We start from the raw sequence: 12798 nt of genomic DNA, 5'->3' as shown, positions 1-12798 counted from the left end.
TGTGCATTTACATCGAACTCATCCCTCCGTACAGTCAGTGTTGAATGACAATGCTTCTGGGGCTTTAGACATAGCTGTAGAAAAGTACTCTCAAGTCATAAACAGACTGGAGCAAGAGTTTGAGAACAGGTTTGGTGACTTTGATCAACTTGAGCCATGTGTGTCATTTGTTTCAAATCCTTTCTTGCAAGTGGACATGACATGCATTGCTGAGCAACTTAAGTGATGTGTTCAACTTGGATGCTGGACAGGTGGAGATGGGAATTGTAACACTGCAAAATGACCTCCACCTAAAAACCCATCAGTCTGCACCAAACTTTTGGTGCATTGTGGACACAGACAAGTACAAAGGTGTACGCACAGCAGCTATGAAAGTTGCCTGCCTTTTTGGTTCGATCTATCTCTGTGAATCAGCCTTTTCTGACATGAATTTCATCAAGAACAAACACAGAACACGCCTGACTGATGCACACCTACAAGACTCACTCAGAGTTGCAGTGTCAAATTATACTCCAGATTACAGTACATTGGTGAACAGGATGCAATGCCAGGCTTCCCACTAACAGACATCTACAGACAAAGAAAAAGATAACATAGGTTTTCATTGAAAACACCATGACAACATTAAAATGTGAAAAATGATTTGTTCAAAAAGTGTAACATGTTATGATTGGTTTAAAATGCTAGATTTGGTGATTAGTATTTATGTAATATGATTAATTTAAAAATGTGAAAGAGTTGATCTTTCATAACTACATAATTGATCATTTGTACACACAGAGTTCATGATTTGTTAAATGTTACAAAGTTAGTAGTTAGATATGACAGTTCTCAAAACACAGGGGAAAGAGGTCTAGACCCCCTAGGGGTTCAACAGTTTTGAACAGGTTTTTGTAGAAGACAGGGTCCATAATAAACACCATGTAGAGTTGTTTTGCAAAAACAATACACACATTTTGTTACAGATGATTTGTTTATAACATGGTGGAAAATTGCTTGAAACTTTCCATTTATTTACAGATGTAAATAAATTACATCTGTTAGATGTCTCAAGATCACCCGCCACGCCGATCAGATTTACTTGGTTTACAGGTTCTCTTTTGTAATGCAATAAAAAGCAGGTTGGATTTATAAATCTAGCAAACACAGAGGCCACAGGATCAAAAAGTTAATTCCCCACCCTGATGTAAATGCTCTGTGAAAGGTCTCTCATTTGCATAAGCCAGCATATATAACATCACTGTGTGTGGTATGGCCAGTGGCTCTGCTTTGCATAAAAACTGTTACGCACGGTGAGGGCAAATGCGTCACTCAGTGAACCAGGATGCATTCTACCCGGAGGATAATTCCAGTGTTCTCACCAGCCATGAAAACCTGTAACCCAGGTGTCACGTTGGGTGCGCTCTAGTTAAACGGCGAACGGCACGCCTGCATAACAACATGCGTGTTGGTAAAATGTCAATATGAGCGATTGAGTTGACGATCTGGAGAAAAAGACGCTGCCTGTTGGAAGATCGAAGGGCCGTTCCGAAGCCTTAAAAAAGGTTGAATTTACACTGGTTTCTACCTTTCGTTGTTTTCTGAAGCCAGAAAAATCCAATCTCATTAACATGGTGTCTGCCGGCTGCACCCGAGGTGGTTCCAGTATGGTATCAAATTAAGCTCAATAGAGTGGAAATACGGGGGGAAAGAAACACTGTAAATGGAAGAAGAAAACATCTGCAAATGTGAACTTAAAAACTGTATGCTAAAAAAAACATATAAAGAACCAAAGCAGCTGTGCCCAGGTTATGTAACACCCTTGCTTTATTGTGTTGGACAACTAGTTTCAAATTCAAAATTTTTCTTGCTTTCACGTTTCTCTTTAAACTGTACCCTAGTTTGTTCACTTCTCTCAGTGGTCAGTGTCAGTGTGGAATCTGTTTGCAGTAAAGCATCAGCTCAGTGCCCATAGTCTCATCTGACAAAAGGTCAAGTATCATGTCAAGGCGGTCCTACCGTCCTCTCTTAAAGCCATACTCCTGTGTTTTCAGCATGGCTTCTGCGTATATATAGACACACAAGGAGCCCATAAATTTGGTTGTTAAACCTCCAGTCACAGATTTTTTTTAGGGCCACTTTGGGGGCAGCGGAAATTGTTGTTGAGAAGCTGCTCATGTACCAAAAACGCGGAGCAACGCGGCCATAGTTCGAAGCTTCGTCTGAAAACCTCAAGCGGTACATCCCTGATTCAAACACAACGCAGCTTGTTCATTTGAGGGAATGGAGAGCTCGGAATATTCTCACCAATCTTGAGGAAAGATATCTGGCTCTTTAACTGCCTAATGCTCCACTACATGTTCACTAGCTAGTCGCCAGTGTGTGTCTTTTTGCCAATCGGCGCTGAGCAGTAATCAATGCTGGATACTTTACAGTTGAATATAAACTGCCTCTGCAAACTAATGGTGAATGTTTGTCTTAACCTTTAACATATGTGTAGCATTACAGTATTGCAACAACAAAAACATGTGATTTGCTAAACATTGAGACAAATATCGGTGATGCTGGTATCAGTGGGGCTTTTTAACGTAGGCAAACAGGTAATTGAAAATATTCAGAGCAATATTGTTTTAGCTTGAAAAGAGAGAGAGAGAGAGAGAGAGAGAGAGAGAGAGAGAGAGAGAGAGAGAGAGAGAGAGAGAAAGAGAGAGAGCGTTGGCACTTTCTGTCAAAATATCGTGGGAAGGGGAAAAGGGAGAGTTATGTAAACAGAAATATTTAACTAATGTTTTACTCCTAATTATAGCTGACTTGGTAGCCAGAAACCAGACTCCAGTACCACACAGCTGTTAAAAAACAAAGCAGCTACAATGTTTCAAAACAAATAGCCTTTCATTACATTCTTTCATTAAATCCTCTACAGCCTTTAATATCAACCGCACCGATGTTCCACCCAAACCTCGGGTTGTACTCCCTCTTAGGTTGTGGAAAGAAACTGGAGGATAAGAGCAGGAGGGCATCCCATGACCTGCCACAGCCATGTGTCCAGCTGCCGGTGACACTGAACCCTCACTGTCTACTCACTCAAAGTCACTTTGGAAGAAGGAGCCAACCACGAATGTTCATGTGGCGACAAGTCATTGCTTCGATATATCCACATGTTTTGAGCCAATATTTAGAGGATTAATAAAGCCGCAAACAGGTATTTGCTATGGAAGTGGAGCAATGGCTACTCTCTCTCTCCGAGTGGGCCGCTTTCTGAATTCTGAACTCTGAGGCTGTCTATTCATTGTGAGCATTTCCACCTTGTATTGTAATAGCCTGACATAGGCTGCTGTCACCCCCCATCTTCCAAAAACAAAACATCATCATGCCTTAGACTCCAGTTGAGGGCTTGAAGGGCTTATTGTTTCTGCTCGGAGGGACAGTAAAAAATAAGTTTAAAATTGTTTTCCTCACTCTCGCCAGCTAAAGGTGGTTCCACCACATACCTGGAGTGGGAGGTGTCTGTGTGTCAAAAAGAGATAAAATGTCTGTTTTAGAGGACTAAAGTACTGAGTGCTCTGGGAAGCTGGAATGATCCTCCGGCTACTCATCGGCGGATGCTATGAAGCCGGTTAGAATGGTCTCCAGGACACTCACAGCTTGGTAAGTGTGCGTCTGTGTGTGTGTGTATGTGTGTGTGTGTGTGTGTGTGTGTGTGTGTGTGTGTGTGTGTGTGTGTGTGTGTGTGTGTGTGTGTGTGTGTGTGTGTGAGAGAGAGAAATGAATCACCACTTGTGAACCGCCTTAACCACTAAATAGCAATAAGGTGCACAGGGTGAGTTTAGCAGTTAGGAGCCTCTCTTCCTCTGAAACCACATACACCCCCACCTGCTGGCCTGGGATTGACTCTTGACTCCAAAGCATACAGGTGTGTGTCTATCGCTTAGCCATGCTGCTGCTTCAAAAATAAATAAATAAATAGAGATATAACCCCCCAAAAAAGGCTAGAAATCAGATAACAGCAGCAAATATAGTAAGGGTGTGCATGCAATAAGGTATAACACTCATAAGTCCAACAGGGGGTGGTCGCACAAAACAGGTTTCATTAAGTCATTCCTGTAGTCTTCATCACTGAAGCAGGTCTCAAAGAAACTCAGACTAGACTAGAGACAAGACAAGAATGTTAATTATAGCACAGGACGCAATAGTTTTAGTTACTCCGACCAACCTTGTGGGGATCAAAAGAAACAAAATTATTTGCACTTTACGACATGTTGGTGATCTCAAAGTCAACAATCACCAACGATTAAGATGAACCACGTCCCTCGCAGAGGTGTTTACTTTTCCTTTCAACTTAAAACAGGTTTCACAGCGACGCCCACAATGCAAATAGAGCTCCATATGTAACAGTGTGCGTTTCATACAGATTTAATGTGAGCAGTCTGAAGGGCACTGCATTACTTTTTAGTTATTATTATTATTCATTTTCCTCTCTCATAAATTTTCCTCTCTCACTCCTCTTTATTTATTGTTATGTCAAATTGAAATACACAAAAATGCATATTAAAAAGGGGCAAAAATACATTTATCCTGTTACCACTAGTGGTATTTATACATCTGGATTGTTTTTGGTGATATCTGGATTGTTTTTGGTGTTGTAGATATCAGTCTAAGTCTGTCCCATTCTCCAAAATAATGGGACTATATGACACTATATGCTGCTCAAAGCACAAAAATATATATATATGTCTCTTTAAAAAAAATTCATGACTCGGTTACTAAAAGATAATCCACAGTCTTGTTTCTAACAGTTTCATGTAGGAATTATTTTCTGTATACCGAACTACACCCACCTGTATTTCGGCGCAGAAGGAAGCGGGGAACTGTTGCTTTTTGGCACTCAGCTTTTTTCATTTTCACTGCAATCAAAAACTGCTGTGGTGTACACACACACACACACACACACACACACACACACACACACACACACACACACACACACACACACACACACACACACACAAACAAAGGAAGGCTCGCGACTGTATTAACAGACAAGCAGAGCTTCATTAAAAAAAACTCAATAAAAAAAGGCATGCGGCACAACCCTTGTGGCCGTGTCCAATCCACTTTGTTTATTTCCCATCTACTGAGCCGCAGCTGTGAATGAGCACTGGGTTCTCTTTCATCGTACACACAGAACGAACTGTGAGGGGATATTCGCTGAATTTAACAAAAAGTGTGTTGGATTATGTCACAGACTCCACCTTTAAAAAAACCTTTGTCTCATAATGCTTTTTTTTTGTGTGTAAACATGGATCATGACGGAATTTCTGCAACCTTGTCTGTCAAAATGACGGACAACCAGAAAGTCTAATGCATTTCGCCACCGGTTCTGCCATCGCTCCCACGGGAAAAACAATGGCACAGCCAGCGGCTTTCCCCGCTGATCATGCGAGGGCACCTAAGTGCCATTTCTAAGCACTTGGTCCTTTTGATCCCGTTGCTCGCTAGTCTAATAGGCACAATGCAGCCATGTTGTGCACGGGCCCGCAGAAAAAGATGCGATTCCACTGATTTGTACTCCAGTGTTGTACAGGACTGTGCTGCTGCAATGTGTGTGTGTGTGTGTGTGTGTGTGTGTGTGTGTGTGTGTGTGTGTGTGTGTGTGCTGTCCTTTTGTCCTTGTGCCAGATGCCAGGATGTGGTGTACAACACCATGAGGATGCCAACGTGCCTCTGCGCCGGTGTTAAGACTTTCCACTTGGTGATTTTAAAACCTGCCGACCCTGTTTTAAGAAGCCACGGGGAATCCTGAGGAAGCTGCGTCTGCACTAGTCTGGTATTAATGGCAATACAGCGTCGCAAGTAATGATGCACAAACAGCGGCAGCTATTGCCTCAGCGAGCCATCAATCAGTGAGGGAATCCTGCTCCCTCCTTTTGACTGGGAACAACCTTCATTAGCAGCAAGCCGTGTGTGTGTGTGTTTATGACTGTGTGCTTGTGGTTTAACTACACCTCAGTGTCTGCATCGGTAGTCTTCTGTCTTGTCTTTCTGTCTATGTGGAGGCTTCGACAGTTTTTGTGTGCATGTGTGAACATATGTGTGTGTGTGTGTGAGTGTGTGTGTGTGTGTGTGTGTGTGTGTGTGTGTGTGCGTGTGTGGGTGTGTGCAAATTAGAGGAAGTCTGCTGTTGATGTTGTTGTTGATGATGCTATACTCTGGTACAGGAAGAGAAAGAGAGAGAGAGAGAGAGAGAGAGAGAGAGAGAGAGACAGAGAGGCAAAGTGATAATCATGATAAAAAAGGAGAACAGAGAGATGAAGGAAACAGGGGAAGGAGGAGAGAGATGATGAAGAAGAGGAGGAGGAGGAGGAGGAGGAGGAGGAGGAGAAGGAGGATGAGGGGAGCAGCTGGTTCTTGTTACTCTGCTGCCCCCACACATCACTGCAGGAGCTTTTAGAATATACCATTCCGCAATTCCCACTGTATGGGTGTGTGTGTGTGTGTGTGTGTGTGTGTGTGTGTGTGTGTGTGTGTGTGTGTGTGTGTGTGTGTACCAGCGTTCATTGCAGAGCTATAAGTATTGCCAAGGAAACAAGGGCATATATCAGGTCACAAACTAGCTACAGATTACATTTTGAGGAAGAACAACTTGATTACGTTTTCTCCAGCGAAAGCGGCTCACTGTGACTGAGATGACGCAGATGAAGACACCCCATCAGTGGAGGGCTGCCAGGCTGCGTTCCATTTGAACTGGGAAGTTGATATTTCCAGAGTTCCTACTCTGAGGTTTCAAATGGAACGCCGTCTGAGGTCGGACTTCCGATTCGGAAAGTCGGACGAACCACACCGACTCCTGAACTTAAAATCCAAGATGGCCGCTCCGTGTATCAAAACGAGAAAAAAACGAATAAATGTCCCGTTTATTCGCACTTCTGCCGTACTTGTGTCTCACTATTCCCAGCCTCTAATTCCGATTTCCAAGTTAAATGGAAGTTAGCTGAATAACATGCTTAACACATATGCATGTGAGGTGGATACCTTCATCACACAATGATCGGTGAATAATTTGTTAAAATGATCTCATGGTCTCCTAAAATACGACATGTGACATCTCAAAAAAATTTGACATTGGGCTCAGCTCTCCCCGTCACACTGCTGGCAGAAGTTTGGCGCTCTTTGACCTTCCATTGTCCTGAAGTCGCAGCGGTGACCACAGCGACAAACACGTAGAAAACAGGAAATGTGCTCGCACAGCGGCACATTTCAACATGCAATCTCGCCAAAAACATAATTATGAATTGGCGACTTCCTATAATAACCCTGTTTTTCTTTTTAGCAACGGCTAAATAAGAATCAACCCGATCAACAAATGTAACCTTGCGTTATTGGTGGAGTCTATCTGTTCATTTAGCAATGCTAAATCAATCCGAATATTATTATCTCTTAAAGAGTTTCATTTTTTCAACCAACCTTTTCAAATGTATCAACATTTCTCACTTTTGTGCCAAAACAATAATTGCCGAAAACAAAAATAATGCTACAACTGAGTCATTGCTCAAAAAGTCCTCCTGGCCCTGAAGCTTCAGGAGTTAACCGGCGCCATCGCCACCCCGTTTTGGTTAACTTGTTTGTTTGGCCTTTTAAAATAATGGCTGCCACGGCGGACTAGAGTTTGACAGAATCAAATCCTCGACAACAACGTGCCCAAGCAAAGCGTCACACAGTAAATCCCACCTGCTCGCTCGGAGTAAGCTGTCCTGGAAACCTGCGTGACACAACTGCCCGGGATGTAAAACATGAGAATTCCAGTGCAGCAAGCGTGGTGGGGAAGTTTCAGCCCTCATCTAGACAGGGAAAGGCTGACTGAGCACACACATTTCTTTTCGGCACCGCCTTGCTCACACGGCACACACACATTCACGTGCAACGGCCTTGCTTGATCAAGAGGCACGTGACTGGTTCTTACTCATCCCCCCCTGCTCTTCCAACAGGCTCTCCGATTAGAACCACCAACCCTCTGGTCTCAAACACACTTCTCTAATCTCCCTGTTCCTACTATCCCCATGGAAATTCTTCTCACAATACCCGAATAAAAATGTACTTTATGAATCCTCGAAGGGGAAACACAGTCAGCGGCGGAGATAAAGTCAATAAAATTATAGAAGAAGATTATTGTCTCTCTGATGCAGTATAGACAAAGGATGACTAAGGATTTGTAAGCACAAATATCTTGAATATCATCACAAGCACACTCAACGGGATAAATGATGGAGTCCAGTGAGACACAGATACAGACACACTGCCCTCTGTTGGAAGCTGCAGACACTCTCCAAGCAAGTCGGTTTATCAAAATATGCCACTTCTATTCATGTTTTTATTCTATGGTGCTTATTTTTAAAGCAAAAAAGTGTGAAAATGAGTAGACCAGTAAGGTCTACATCAATTTATAAGGGTAAAATACTGAGTGGTTATCTCAGTGAGGCTTGTTTGATCTCGGATTGGTCAGATAAAGAAGTGTGCAGAGCAAAAAGCAGCATTGAATTGGAGATAGAGGCTGTGCCCTTTGACCTCCAGTTTCCCCTCCATTTTTTCCCCTCTTCAGTGCGATACCCTCCACACGCACACACACAAGCACACACACAGAAGGACACAGAGACACCACTCCACAGGAAATGTTTGTAGTCTTTACATTTCCAAAAGCCCTTACGGGGAAGCAATGCTGACTCGGACACTTTCCAACTTTCAAGTGAGTGAAACGGTCAACTCATCAACACGGATCGTCCTGCCTTCTCCTGCCTCCTCCTGCCTCCCCCTGTAAATCACGCTCTCCTCCAAGAGGACCTGACCAAAACACTACTATATTAGTACATAGGTTGATCGGCTTGGAACTTCATTTAAATTGCCACTTATTCTTATTCTTACTTATTCTTATTCTTATGAAAAGATATTTTTCAAATACTGCACTGATTAAGTCGGGACTAGATTCATTTTTAATTCTACCACAGACACCGTGGACATAAGCAAGTGTTAGGGTATGTCCCTCCATGCTTACCAAAATGTCCAAATTAAAGATTAATAGTCATGGTAATTAATCTAATAACACTGGAAATAATACTGCACGTGCTACTCACCTAATCTGATGTGTGGCTAAAGAATTAATTTAGAAATCACTATCCATCTTTAGGAGAAAATGATAATGTCCTGATGTTTATCAGCCAAGACTACAGGCTCCTACTTTGTGCTATTAATATACTTTTTTTACCAAGAGTTTATGAAAACAAATTAAGCTGCCTCGTTTTGAAAAAGAAGCCTTTGCTCGCAGACAACAGCTTTTGGAGAAAACATTGTACACAATTTCTGTGCACCTACAGAACGCTTAAAAAAAACAAAAAAAACGCTGCAATAAACTGCAAAGTGAACTTTGTTGTATTGTTGCTCCAAGCAGGAAGACAGCAAAGACACATTTAGTGGACAAACACTAGGTGGGGTTTCCTCTCTTGCTGACTGGCTCCTGCCTTGCATTGTCCATTTTTCAGATGCTGGCCAAGTGCCGCTTGCCAAGCAGAATAACAAAATGCGTCCGTCATGAAACCACACGCGGATAAATCAAACAACCCAAACACACGCTCTCGCTCGCTCGAGCACACACACTCGGAATATAGACCCAAATGATTTATCCGTGTGCCGGTAGATCGTAAACCAATATTTACATCATGGTTATCCATGCATTATTTTTTCCAATGACATACTTAAGTGGCATTCTGAGCAGTGGTGGAGTCCTATACTGTATATGTGAGCAGTAAAGTCTAAAAATATTACTTTCATTTATGAAAATGTCTGCTTCAGGCAGTAAGCATGGTGTGCTGAAATTGGCTGAAGAACTTCAGTAAGGTTAGTCCAGGGCTGCTAACTAACGATTATTGTCATTATCAATGATATTGTCAGAATAGATTTTTTTTTCTTGATTCCTAATTTTCTACATGAAAAAATGTCCATCCTTGTTTCACAGAGTTTAATTCTTCAAAAGGTCTTTTGTCTGATTGTCAAAATTGCAGTTTACAATGATAAGCACTAGGGGAAAAGCAACAAGTCATCACATTTAAAGAGGCTGGGACCAGAAAATGTTTGGATGGAAACTGGAGATGTGATTGTTATTCCCTCTCTAATATATATGTTATATTGTTGTGAAAACATCTCCTTCAAACAACGGAATATATTCAAGTTTCTTTCCAAAAACTACACTTTAAAAGATTACATTTTACGGCATCATGATAGCGTTATAATTGATCTTCGGCCAGTAAATAAATGATCTGGTTCAACGCATCCTAATGTATCTCAATATCACCTCCGTTAATATCAGGCAGCAACCTCTGGTTCTGAAGAGTGAAGCGAATTCGGAAGTGTCTAACTGTGACTCAGTGGTTAGCATGCCCGTCTTTCAATCAGAGGATCGGTGGCTAGAGCTCCGGCTCTGCTAGTCCTTGTCGTTGTGTCCTTGAGCAAGACACTTAACCCCAAATTGCTACCGGTTGCTGTATCTACGATGTATAGAGAGCAAAACAAAATATGTAAGTCGCTTTGGATAAAAGCTTCAGCTAAATGAAATGTACTGTCTTAAACTTGCATTCTCTCTAGTGACAATCAGGGGGCGACTCCTCTGGTTGTAGAGAAGTCTATGAGAAAATTAGTCTAGTAAACATTGGCAACATGAGTTTATGTCTCAATCTCTCGTTTCAAATCTTCTTCAATACAGCATGATGTTCATTTAGTAAATGATGGTCCATTTAGAGTCAAACGGACCATAAAGCAGAGTATGCTTTAGGGCGGAGCTACTTTGTGATTGACAGGTCACTATACATCATCTCTACATCACTCCTCCACATTCCAAATATAGTAACTCCTGTTCATTGGTTGCGTAAAAAACAACATGGCGTCGGCCATAATCCACGATGGCAATTTACTGTAGAAAGATCAAAATCGATCAGCTATTGCTATCAGACTGATGAAGTAATCTATCGAGTGAAAATACTTTTTTACGTTTTTACTAGCAATACCTTCAGTTTTCTCATATCTTTGTGCACTGACAACATTTGCATTTCTGCACTATTGCTTGGACCAAAACATGTAATGCTGAACATCTCTTTATGTTCATATTTGACATTTTAAAGATTAAAAAAATAAATTACCAAAGAAACATTTGATAGATCAAACATGCACGACTCATCCGTTTGTTGCACCCTGCATTTCCTCAGACTTGTTGAATTTTACTTGCGATCTTGTGTCGACCAGTTTAACCCAGGCACGATGATGTACGTCTCCGACGTGACAGACAGAGTGCTGCTAAAAGCGACTGAGGGAGCTGGAAGCTAAGTGAGTCGCTGTGTCTGAACCGACTGATTAATGTCTTCACCAGTAGCTACTTGATTTGACTGCAGTGCCGTGAGACAGACAATAATGAATGACACTTAGCAAACAATTAACACTGTGACCCAAATCCCCACGCGACCATGAACACACCGATGATGCTGTTATATACGACAAGAGGACAAGAGGATTCAGAGAAGGTAAAATGAGCTCTGGGCTATTTTGAACTTGGTTACATATTTGTTGCTTTATAATCGACAAATTGTTAAATACTGAATATATTCAAGACCTTGGGTTAGCTAATGACTAATACCCAATTGTAAGTTTTGAAAAAACTGTTTTTCCAAAGTACATTTTGTGAAACTAGCATATGTAAGCTTGGAAAACATTTTGAGAAATGAAAAGGTTTTTTTCTAGCTCAGTGAATTGTATGTGCGTCCAATTTGTGTTGCTGGGTTACTCCAACAATCTGGGCCAATGTTGTCCTTTCAGAAGAAATCTTTTCTGAAACTATCATTGAATAAGTATTGTATGCCTGAATAAATCTGCAGATCATCTGAATCAATGAGTTGCTGCGCATGCAAAGACATTGGCCGGTCATAATTCGAGCGCATTCAGCTAATTCAGTAGTTTTAGGTTTTTACTGTCGGTCGTAATAAAGAAAAGAAAGTCACAAATTCACACAAATTATTTCATCATTAAATCATTACTGTCTTTCAGGGTTTTGTATTCAATGTGATTACATTGTGTTTTGGTCCCTGAGGAAACACTGAATATTTTTCCTTTTTATGAGTACATATCTAGAAGCCATACTTTTTCTGCACACAAGTTATAGAATCTAAAATACTGATTAAATGGGTCCTACAACACTTTAAATAAAGTATGGAATCTGTTTTTTTAACCATATAAATGAGAAAATCCAGCTATTTCCTTGAAAATATAATACAGTATTGGACAGGACTTGATGACATCACTATCACAATAAACAAAGTAAACAAAAAAAAAGGTTTCAAGATACCATTGCATATGGACATGTTCTGAATGTGTACTGTACAGTACTAACAGGGTCATGGTGTATTCTCCCGGGTACAGGTCAACATGTAGAGCATGGCATTACCAGCGTCAGAGATAGAAGCTCGACTCCCACCGGAAACAAAACAACATGTATGCACTCTCAAGTCCACGAGGAGCTTGGATGAAAGTGTCAGCCAAATGGCAAATATATATTTAAAAAAAAGAGGTAATCCTGGTTAAGACAGGTGGTTACACAATACACACTGGATGATATGTGGAAAAAGTGCTTGTTTGGGGAAATTCAAGGTCAAAAGAATATGGATTTTTTTTTTGTGCAAGGATTCAGGGCTGTAAAGCCTCTGCTCTGCAACAACCAATTAAAAATACAAGATAAGGCAAAGTAAGGTTCAAAAGGCTAATAGAGTCTTTCAGTGAAGTGTTCCAAAT

The sequence above is a fragment of the Taurulus bubalis genome (genome assembly GCF_910589615.1).
Source record: "Taurulus bubalis genome assembly, chromosome: 1".
Classification (NCBI taxonomy): domain Eukaryota; kingdom Metazoa; phylum Chordata; class Actinopteri; order Perciformes; family Cottidae; genus Taurulus; species Taurulus bubalis.
The sequence above is the reverse complement of the archived record's forward strand: the minus strand, read 5'-3'. Positions refer to the sequence as shown.